Genomic DNA, 11959 nt, shown 5'->3' with positions numbered 1-11959 from the left:
GTAATTTGTGATTCTATGGAATGAAATATGGCATTTTTATTTAAAAAAAAAAAAAAAAAAGTAGAATTGAAATCAGTGGAATTGAAATTGAAATCAATTTTACTGTTCATTTTGGCTGTTCTCTTTTGATTCTATAGTATAATAATGTTTTTACCTTTTCTTTTTTGCAAACCTTTAATGTTCAGTTTAACATTTATTAGTAAAGTCATTTTGCTTTTATTTTTTTGGTAGGAAAAAGTTTAGGTAAGGGTAGGTCTACCCACTCTCAAGATCAGGGCATATCACAGAGTTGATAAATAATAGCCTATGAAAAAATAGTGATGAAACCTAGCTTTTTTTTTTTTTTGATAATAATGCATATATATTCCATTAGATAAGTAAATACGAGTACAACATGACAATAGTAAGGATTAAAACTTTACCCATATATAGGCTAAAGCCTAAGAGCATCTCCAACAACCTCTTAAGTTGGCTCTTAAGTTAAAATTTGAGGAAGGAGAATGAAAATTCATCTCCAACAGCCTTTTAGTGGCTCCTCAAATCACTAAGAGTCTTTCCATCATCTCTATTAATAGAGAGCCTCTCTCCACCTCTTAGTGCCTCCTAACTTTATTTTTTATTAATAATTTATTATTGATGTGTCTATCTCCTCACGCTATTGGCAATGTAACAATAAAGAACAATCTTAATAATAAAATAATAAATAAGGAGTGAATATAAGAAGCATTGTTGGAGATGATATATCTTAGTCACTCTTAAATCACTAAGAGTCAATTATTTATATTATTTTTAGAGAGCTCACTAAGAGTCTCTTGGAGATGCTCTAATATATGAAACACAAAGGGAATAGAAAGACTACAAAGAGCAAAAGATACCACAAAGGGAATATAAAGACTACGAAAAGCAAAAAATACCATAAAAGGTACATCTAAAATAACAGGACAACAAATCTCATACTTCTCTCGAATCCAAATCCACCTGAAAGCAGCTTCAAACCAATCATCATCATCTTCTGACTATTCGGATCTGAGTCCTTTATATTGGTGCAACCCCGTAGATATATGGATCTACGTATAAGATAAGATGTTTCCGCTTTTGCTAAACCCAAAAAAAGTGTAAATGGAAGAGATATAGCTCATAGGTGCAAATCAAGCGAAAAATCCAAAGAAAAGTATGAACTTCAACTGAGAAAAAAGAAACAAAACACCAATAAAAGCTAAAATAGTAGGAATAGAGCCATAGATGGGATCCTTCTTCCTCCTCAAGATCTAGTTTCTTTTTGTTACTGATTAAGCTTTAAGTCAAAAAATGAGGTAGGATTTGGTTTGGAAGATAGAAGAAAAAAGAAAAGATGAAGGAGGAGGAGGAAGATAGAAGGGGGCGGCGAGGGTTTCAGAGAGAAAAGAGGGACGTGGAATGAAAATTTTGCCTAGCTTATTTTTATTGATGAAGCCTTATTACACTGTAAAGTCGAGCCTCCTCGAAACAGCCCAGTTACTCTTTCGAGGAGGCAGCGAGACCTTGGCCCTTTAGTTCGAGGGTATCCGCCTTGGAATTGGTGGGGTGTTGTCCCTTTTCGGTGGCTTCCGACCCATTGAGGCTGAGCCTCTACCCCTATATCGTCTCGATATGGATCCCCTTGTTGGGAGCCGTTGTTTGCGGTCCCATCCACACGGGGTAGCCAACTCCTTTTTAGGGGACATCCATTGTGGCCCCCCCTCTTTGGGAGCTGATGCGGATATCTCCAACACGAGCATCTTCCACACGAAGCCTTTATTGGGGTGAATTTCTGGCCCACATGCCGTGTGGGAAGGGACAGTTTTTCTTAGCTGTCCCTGAGTTAATTCACATGGCGTGTCATATGCCGTGTGACTTTCTTCAGCTGGGCAAGAATGGCACTCGAGTTTGGCCACACGCCGTGTGGCACCTCCACACGCCATGTGGTGTGGTAATTCTGCAATTCCGATCAAAGGACAAAGCTGTCAGTTTTTTTTGCCTAAGTTCTGACTTCACTGTTTTGTCACCGTTGTATTTACTGTCTTGCTATTTGGAATTAATAACGTAAATGTCATTTATCCTTTTTGTTTCTTTACTACCCCTAACTTTTACTTATTAGATTGTAACCGTAGTTGGGAATTTTATGTCTTTTGCTCTCAATTATAAGAGTTATATAAGCCTCTTATTTTGTAGGAAATACAACTTTTATCAATCAAATCAAAACCTAGCCTTTATTGGAGTTTGTTCTTATTATTTTGGGATTTACTCCTTCAAGCAAGATTTGAGAAGAAATTCATTTTGGGTTTAACATTAAAACTCTCTAGTTCGAATTCAATCTGTATCAGAGGCCTCTTGCCCCTACAACCTTTTGGGGATTTGAACTCCTGTAAAATGGGTTCTAATTCTGAAACCAAGGGTGGCAATTTGGATAGAAGAGAGCTCTGGAGAGAAGGAAAATTAATGGAGAGAGAAAGAAAGAAAATGAAAGTTCTTGAAATTCCCTAGAGGATTATTCATTCCAACTTGAGGCTCCATTAGAGATCTCTATAATTCCACAAGAGATCTGAAGCGGTCGAGAGGACTACCGACCTTGAATCTACACTAGATATTGGAAGAACGCTCTAAGAGTAATGCACCGAGGGTCATAAAATCCCTCACTCTTTGATTGTTTATTTATATTTTATTCTTGTGGAATTAATTTTGAGATATCTTACATGTTTTAAATTATTTATTTCATATAAATATATATAATTTTTAAATGAAATTCATAAAATAAAAATGTTTGGTTTTTTTTATCATAAATGAATTAGAGTATATACTCATAAAAAAATGTTTGATTTTTATCAGTTTTAGCCTCTCTACAAGATCTAAATATTATTTTTAATCCAAAACTTTCATCTCTTTCCATTGAAAAGGAAAAAAAACTTTCGGGTAGAAGATTGGGCTCGGCTATGCGGATCCACTAGACTAGGAAAGAGGTACGCATAGCTCTTTGAACAATCTTAGTTACTAGTAAGTAATAAAATTTCGAGTAGGCGGTGACTCCCTTACACAGTCGTTGGGGGGAGAGATAAGGCACATGCGCATTTTTGGTGAACCGCACGATCCGGAGCTCCTGTCCGGAGTCGGCGAAGTCGCCCCGGGTAGCAATAGTGAGTTGATATCTTTTTCAACAAAAGTTTATAATTTTATTTAAAATCCAAAAATAATTTAATTCTTTATTTTTGTCTAATGAAAAGTTACGATTGCAGTCCCCTAGAGTTTATTTCCTTAATAAAACATGCTTTAATAAAAGAATTGTTTCCATAATTTTTTTTTACTATTTCCAATCAAAACTTTTTTTTGTACATCTTAGATAATTTAGCAAGTATGATGTACATTATTAACATATAGAGGTATACAACTGTAAATCACCAAAAAAAATATAGGAAAAACCGTCAACTAAATTTTAAATACGTTGAATAATTAAAAGTAAGTGATTGTCCATTAACCTAGCCTTTGGAAGCCAGGGTTGTCTTTTAGGACCGAATTTACCTAATTGGTTGGAACCTGATGGTGACTCTATCTTTTAGAAACCAAGAGTATCAAAATATTCAATATTATCAAAATACACTATACAATTTCCGACGAGATCCCCTAAGTAATAAGAAACATTTACATGGTCTCTAGCTTACTGTCTCTCGTAAGTAAGATTGAAATATAAACCTATAAGAAGTAACATGATAAAATTGAGGGAACATGGTGTAATCTACCCAAATTAATTATTTCAAATTGAACTATACATACATCAATTCAGCTTTCTCTCTCTTCGTTTATGGCGGAACTCGAGTAAACTTCTCCTTCCCTGCGTCTGGTGTGGCCGCGCCTCCCTTCCCTGCGCCGCCGGCCCTCCCGCGTCGGACCTCTTCCATGCCGCCGGCCACCTCCTCCGCACCGTCCGTCGAGGATTCGGCGTCCATTGCTTATCTTTTTGAGCGGCACTCTTTTTCCAAATTTGCTTCTGGAACTGTGGCTTTCCTGACAACTGCTCCATCTATTCCGGCGACTCCCTTACCGGCGCCGACTTTTGCTGCTGTGGTTAAAAAGGCAGTAGTTCCTACGGCTATTCCGGCTCCAACTCTGCCTATGATTTCTGAAGAAGGAGGGTTCAGAGCAATCAAAATTCCGCAATCAATATACGAGGAGCGGGTAAAATTGTTTCAACACTCAGTAATTGGGAGAATTTCATTGAACAAAGGCGAGAGCCCTTGGAAGCACGCTGAATTGAAGCAACGTCTCAATCAGGTATGGAAACGTTCTTTGGATTGGCAACTTATTTCTTTGGGTAAAGGTTTTTATCAAATTATTATGCCTGATGAAAATGCATTGAAAACTGTTTGGGGAATGGGTGCTATTTCCCTTAAGCCGGCAATTATTCGGTTTACCCCTTGGACTCCGGGTTTCAATCCTAACACTCATAAGTCCACTGCTGCACAAGTATGGGTTAGATTATATAATTTTCCTTGGGAATTTTGGGACACTCGAATAATTGCAAGTATTGCTCGGGTGATTGGGGTCCCGATTCGCTTTGATCAGAACACTGTGAATGGAGAATTTGGGCATTATGCTAGGGTGCTTGTTGATGTTGATCTTTCTTGTGAAATACAATCAAAGCTTAGAGTTGATACTGATAGTCATAAGCAATGGGTTTATATTGAGTATGAGCGTTTGCCGGCGCTTTGTGGTACTTGTTCATCAATTGGACACACCTCGGCTAAATGCAGGAGAAATATCAAGGAACAACCTAGGCCACAGACCCAGCGAAATTTTCATTCGGGAAAGGGGCAGGGGGCGAACCGAACTAATACTGAGCAGACTAAGGTTCAGAAGGATCCTCAAACTTCGGTTCAGGAACCGGTGGACATAGAGGAGGGCAAAATTGCTACTCCTCTGCAACTTGTGCTGCATCAAACGGCTAACAATGACAGTTTGGGACATGTGGAACAAAGGAAAAGTTGGGGTGAGCATAACGATGAAGAGAACAGTTCTGTTTCGGATTTTGAAGGATCTCCGGAGCCTTTTTCACCAATGGTTGATATCAATTGCATCCCTGAGGTGAATACCGAATGGATTACTACTAGGAAAAAGGCTAAGTCCAAGACAAAAAAAGATTGTGCAGACTCCCGTTCTATGGAGCGGGGCAGTTCTTCTCTACCTAAATGATCATTCTCTACTGGAACTGCAGGGGTATTAATAACCCTGGTACGCAAATGGCTCTGAAACTCATTTTTTCTGTCAATCACCCTGATCTGGTATGTATCTCTGAACCTATGGTTGTTTTGGATAGGATTCACTCTTCTTTCTGGAATTCTATTGGCTTGCAGTTTGTTGCTGGGAATCCTAGTAATTCTATTTGGCTTCTTTGTAAAATTGGTACTATGCATCTCTGCTCTCTGATTCTTTGTCATGATCAGCACATCTCGATCAATTATGGTAGTGCCACGGTTTACACCCAGCTCTCTTTCGTTTATGGCAGTAATTTTTTTGGCAGAAGACGTATGCTTTGGGATTCACTCAGTGCTATTGTGGACAGCCGAAAAAAGCTAGTTATCGGTGATTTCAATGCAGTCATCGGTGCTCATGGAAAGACGGGTCGTAGTCCTTCTGCCATTAGTTGTAGGGACTTTCGTAGCTTTATTAATAATAACGGCCTTGCGGAAATTGAGGGTTCTGGTATGCAATTTACTTAGTCTAATGGTCGTATTGGCTCTGACCATGTTGAATGTAAACTTGACAGGGCTCTTGTGACTGATGCATTTGTTGATTCCTGGGATTCAATCAGATGTTCTGTTCTTCCTCGCCATCAATCTGATCATAGTCCGTCACTTTTGGTATGCAAAAATGGCTTGACTCGGCAGAGCCGCTTCCGTTTCCTCTCTATGTGGACTACTCATGTTTCTCTTAGGAGTTTGATTGCCGATCATTGGTGTAACAGTCATGTTTCGCTTCCTCCAGCGCAGCTTCTTTGTCATAAACTCAAAACTTTGAAGCCTAAACTGCGGATATGGAACAGAGAAGTTTTTGGTAGGGTGGAAGTAAATATTGCTTCTGCTCAGTCCGGGATTACTGAAGTTCAAAGAGACATCTCTGTGCAGGGTTTGAATGAGAATTGGCGTCTGATTGAGGCAGAAGCTCAGCGCGATCTTGATCTTCAGCTTCTCCGGTAAGAAATGCTCATCCGTGATAAAAGCAAAGATAAATGGCTTAAGTCGGGGGATCGGAACTCCAGTTTTTTTCACCGTTCAGCAAAAGGTAGAAAAATTCAGTCATCAATGGTTTCTCTTCTCATTAACGGAAATTTGGTTGATGATGAGAATATCATTTCTCAACATGTTGTAGATTACTTCTCCACTCTGTTTACTAGCAGCAGGCTAGATATCGATCAGGGTACTATCTCTGCGGTTATTCCGGATTTGGTCACTTTGGTGGACAATGATCAGCTCACGCGACGGCCTGCGCAAGAAGAGATTCGTGCTGCGGTTTTCAGTCTTAGCCGTGATAGCTCTCCTGGTCCAAATGGCTTTGGGGGTTTTTTTTATCAGAACTTTTAGGATGTAATTGGTCCAGATGTCTGTAAGATGGTGCAGAGTTTTTTTGATACTGGCTGTATATATGCTTCTAGGTATGAACTCTAGTATTATGACTCTTCTTCCTAAAGTTGCAGAAGCTAAAGAAATTCAGCATTTTCGGCCTATTTCCATGAGCAATTTTAATTATAAGATCATTTCAAAGATCCTTGCTGATAGGCTGGCGCTTGTCGCCACGCGTATTGTTTCGGATAACCAATTCGGATTCATTTCTGGCAGAAGCATTCATCATTGCATTGCAGCGGCTTCGGAAGGGGTAAATATGTTAAACAAGAATTGCTTTGGTGGAAATATGGCTTTGAAGATTGATATCAGGAAAGCTTTTGACACCATTGACTGGAATTTTCTTTTGACTGTTCTTGAATCTTTTGGTTTTTCTTTGCAATTTAGAAGCTGGATTTTGGAAATTCTTCGGTCTGCTCGTATGTCAATTGCTTTTAGGGGGTAGCAAGGGTTATTTTAGCTGCTCATGTGCGGTTCGGTAAGGGGATCCTCTTTCTCCAATACTGTTTGGTATTGCAGAGGACTTTTTTAGTCGGTGGCTGGCTAAGTTGGTGGGTGAATGCAAATTTCAACCTATGGTTTATCACAACTCTACTCATTTTCCTTCTCACCTCCTATATGCAGATGATATGTTAATCTTTGGCAGGGCTACTCTTAAAAATATGAAATGTGTCAAGGATCTTTTCAATTTTTATGCAGCCATATCGGGTCAGACGGTTAACTGGGATAAATCTGCAATTTATTTTGGGAACAGTATTAGCACTCAGCGCAGGAATCGACTCATTGATATTCTGGGTATTAGGGTTGCTCGGCTGCCGTTTAATTATCTTGGGGTACCAATTTTTCAGGGGGCGCCAAAGGCTCGTTATTTGCAGCCGCTTATGGATCGCTTCCTTTCTAAATTTAGTCTCTAGAAGGGGCGGTCGCTCTCTTTTGCAGGTAGGCTAACTCTGATAAAATCGGCATTAACGGGTGCCCTAATACATTCATTTATGATTTACAAGTGGCCATCCTCTCTCTCCACTAAGATTGCTAAAGCTCTCAGAAACTTCCTTTGGACTGGGGACAAGGATCAGAGAAAGCTTCTTACGATCAAATGGAAGAAGTGTTGTCAATTGTATGAATTTGGGGGCTTGGAATCAAGGATATTGGACTGTTCAACAATTCTCTTCTTGGTAAGTGATAGGGGCGTTTCGTCCCTATCTTTTAGCGTGATTTACGGTTTAATTTTAGAAGAAATAAATAAGTTTAATTACAAAAATAGAGTGTTTTAATAAAATAACAAAACAAAAATAAATTCCTTACTCTCGGTTAATTTCCTTTATTTTTAGTTGAATTTAGAGAATAAAACGTCAAGCTAACTCGGCTCTCAAGATTTGTATTTCAGGTACGAGGAATGAGTGAAAATCTACTCAAATACGCGGGGCGTATCATCATTTACGCGGGGCGTATCGTCATTTACGCGGGGCGTAAAACATGGTGTCAGAAATAATTGCCTTATCCGCAGGCACCATGTGGAAATGACTCAGCATACGCGGGGCGTATGACACCTTACGCGGGGCGTATGACACATGTCGGAAATGATGGGCCTAATCCTGAAAGTCAGATTGCATTGTCTCCCGGAGTCAACTCTCCATATGCGGGGCGTATCATCTTTTACGCGGGGCGTACTTCAGCTACGCACGGCGTAAAAGCTCCAATTCAAGCTATAAAAGATCAGAGACTCATTTACGCAGGGCGTACTTCAGCTACGCAGGGCGTATTTGAGACAATTAGACATAGAATTGGTCCACATGCAGGAGATTTCTGACGGAATGGGCACTTACGCGGGGCGTAGATCACCTTACGCGGGGCGTATCATGGGATTTCTGCACCAAATAATGTTGCTCCATACTTGTACCTTGTGAAGTTACAATTCTACCCCTGGCTTGATGTATAAATAAGAGTGACTAGCACTCATTTAGATACCTTCTACCTTCTATCTTCTACCTCTACCATATAGTTGTTGTATAGTTTTGGTTTTAGATTCAGTTTATGTAATAAAATTCTCCCACCGCGAGAGCTTGTTCGGTTATTCCGGCATTCCATCAACGTTCCACTCCATCATTCGTCACCAAGCTCGAGAGTTCCACCTCCAAGTCCTAAGAGACGGCCTTGAGTCCGGTTGGGTAGTTTCGAGGGCCGATTCTTCCCTCTTCGCTTGCTAATTAGCTTGCACTCTTCCTATGTACTAGGCTTGGTTGTATTCCTTATTCACGCTTTCCATATTTATAATATATGATTTGCAATTTCCGTTTCTATATATGTGTTGATGTTTATTGCTTGTTTTGATGCTCATAATTGACTATTGTGTAGGGGAACGCGATTTCCGATGCCATTCGGGCTATCTTTAGGGATTCATATAGGTGTTGCCTTACCGGAAGTGACGCTTTGGAAACCGTAGGAATTGACACACCACGGAACTTACGGGCCCTAGTTTCTAATCCCCAGCATTAGACACGCCTTGACTAGGAACCACGTAGTCTAAGTACTTCACGGGTCGGTCGAACTACACGTAGTCGTCTTTGCAAGAGTAAATAGTCAATCGAATATATTCGGAGTCATTGCCTTTTATATTTATAACTTATCGTCACCCATATCATTCCTTGGAGTTTTCCATTACATAAATCTGTCTCGCCAATAGGTTAGGAGTAGTTTGTAGTTGTGTCTTACTTTACCCCAAAGTAATCACTGCTTAAATAACATATGAAACCGAGTTGTCTAATACTTGTAATTATAAATCCCGTGGATTCGATACCCGGTCTTAACCGGATTATTACTTAATACGACGGGGTACACTTGCCCCTAAGTAGTGACGTCTAGCGAATTTAGAGCAATTAGAAAGACCACATCCATAGTCCCATAGCACACTCATATCATACTACATCCGTAAACACACCTAGACGAAACTTACATCAAGTTTTTGGCGCCGTTGCCGGGGATTTATAATTTCCTACAATATTAGACAAAAACGTTTTATTGTTAGTTTAAGCATTTGTAAATATTATTCTCTTTTTGTGAATAATTTATTTTGTTTCGTACTAATAATCTTTTCCATGGTATTATAGTTGTCATCTGTGGGACGATCTCATGGGTGACGAATGTTCGCACCAACAATCGTCCTCGCAATTCGATGTGGTAATCTCTATGCTTAAAGATATTCAAGTGAGATTATCTAACAATGAGGCATATTGCAGGGATTTGGGAAATCAAATCACTAGATTGACGTCTTGTCTCGATTCAACCGCGGACGAATCAATTCGAGACACCAATCCGGGTGATCAACATGTAGAGGTCGAGTTAATTGAGCCCTCTCAAGAGGAATCCCCAAATCATGTAGGTTGTCTCAACTGCGAGGAGCCGGAAATTCTACTCGATGAGCCGGTTGTGTGCGGACCCATGGGAATAACTCCACAACTAGAAGAGTTTGAGGTTCCTTCTACCTCGGGTTATTTCACTCTCTTTGAGCTACCCAATGAGTCAAAGAGGGAGCAAACTAAACTCTTCAATAAGTTTTGTAAATATAGTTTTTGGTTTTTGTTAAATTTTTTTGAAGCTAACAATCCGTTTTGTAGGTACGGATTGTTTATTCAAGAATTTGCATTCCTAACGCGAATGGAAGCATACACCTAGGAGGAAATGCTAAGTCGAGCTCACCGACTATAACGTAGCGCTTCTTGGGAGGCAACCCAAGATCGAATAAGGGAGTTTTCTTTCCCAACTTTTATTTTCCGCATGACATTTCTTAAAAAAAAAATCCCACTTTATCCAAAGGAGAATAAGCCATGCGGGGCGTACACACCTATACACCCCGCGCACAGTACTTGTCATTTTTGTTTTTGCGTGAGTTAATAACGTTCACGCAGGGCGTATCCCTTTTACGCCCCGCGTGCCCCACCTTGTCCCAGATAAAATGGCCCAGAGCTCAGAACACGCAGGGCGTCACTCTACGTGCGCCCCGCGTATTTGAGTCTCTAGCCAAAAATGGCTAAAAGTGCACCTCCTACGCGGGGCGCCCCTTTGGGCACGCCTCGCATAGGACCTAACTCTAAGAGTCCTATTTTGTCCTTCTTTATTTTTATTTTTGTTTTGTTTTCTTTTTGCGACGCCCTTGGAATATGCGTCATTTTAAATAACGTGGAGGGACGTGCAACCCCGCACTTTTAGTTTGGTTTGCACTAACAAAAACAAAAATAAAAATAAAATAAACAACAAAATAATTAAACTAATTTATTTACTCTTTTAAAATTTTCCCGACACGTTACCCCTCCTTCGGAAATTAATTAAAGTTCCGTTATTTGTCGTCAAAAATAAAAGACGTCGACACAAGGGGATGATCTAATTAAGAAATTTTAATCTTGGTTTTGAAATTAGGGAATTTATGCAAAGCTTAAGTTAGTACTAAACTAAGGCATTGAGTCTTAACCCAAATGTTATCTCCATAATGAACTTTGAAAAGGCAATAAAAACGGGATAGTTGAGAATTTAGCGAAGACTTGATAGTACACAATTTAAACCCGAATCTTTGTGAGGTATTTTTGAGCCTAAAAGAGTTCGTACGAGAACTCTAATTCTTTCACAGTTTTTCGAGAGCTTTGACTTCACTCGACTCATTGAATTTGCATCCAATACCGGGTTAAGTACACTTATTTGTGGTCAAAAGGCAATAGATGATAAACTGAACCTACTTAGGCTAATTTTTCTTAATTTATTTTTCTCGTTTTCACTAAACATTAGGAAACCCCTTCGAGCCTATTAACCAACTTTTTTGTTAATACCCTTTTTAACATTTAACCATTTTTCCTCTTGTTCGAATACCGACAAAGAAAATTTGCACCCAAATCACTTGGAAAAAGTCACGGCCTTGACAATTGAGCACCATAAGCTTTCAAAATAGTGTTTTTGTGCCTCTATCAAAACAAAGGATACAATAAAAGTAAAAAGGCATTCTCAAGCTCCACCCGAGCAATTTTGAAGTATATCTTGTAAAATTCGCTAAGGCCGAAGCAAAATACGGTGCGATCACAAGTCGGTATTTTGGAACTTGAGTCTTTTTAAACTAACCACTAAAAGCCACCCACATTACAACCCCCCTCCGGGTTCATTTTTAATGTTGCCTAACCATGTTATAGGAGGAAAAACCCGGATGAAAATGCAAATTCAACATGATTTTGAGTAAGTGCAAAGAAGAGTGCGAAAACACCGACCCACCAAAAATTGAGCGTAAGAGTGAAATTCCTTGGTGAGGTACTACCGAGTTCTCAAAAGATGATCGACTCCCGTTAATATCGCCT

This window comes from Euphorbia lathyris, chromosome 5, assembly GCF_963576675.1.
Source record: "Euphorbia lathyris chromosome 5, ddEupLath1.1, whole genome shotgun sequence".
In the NCBI taxonomy this organism is placed as follows: Eukaryota; Viridiplantae; Streptophyta; class Magnoliopsida; order Malpighiales; family Euphorbiaceae; genus Euphorbia; species Euphorbia lathyris.
This window is presented reverse-complemented; position numbering follows the sequence as displayed.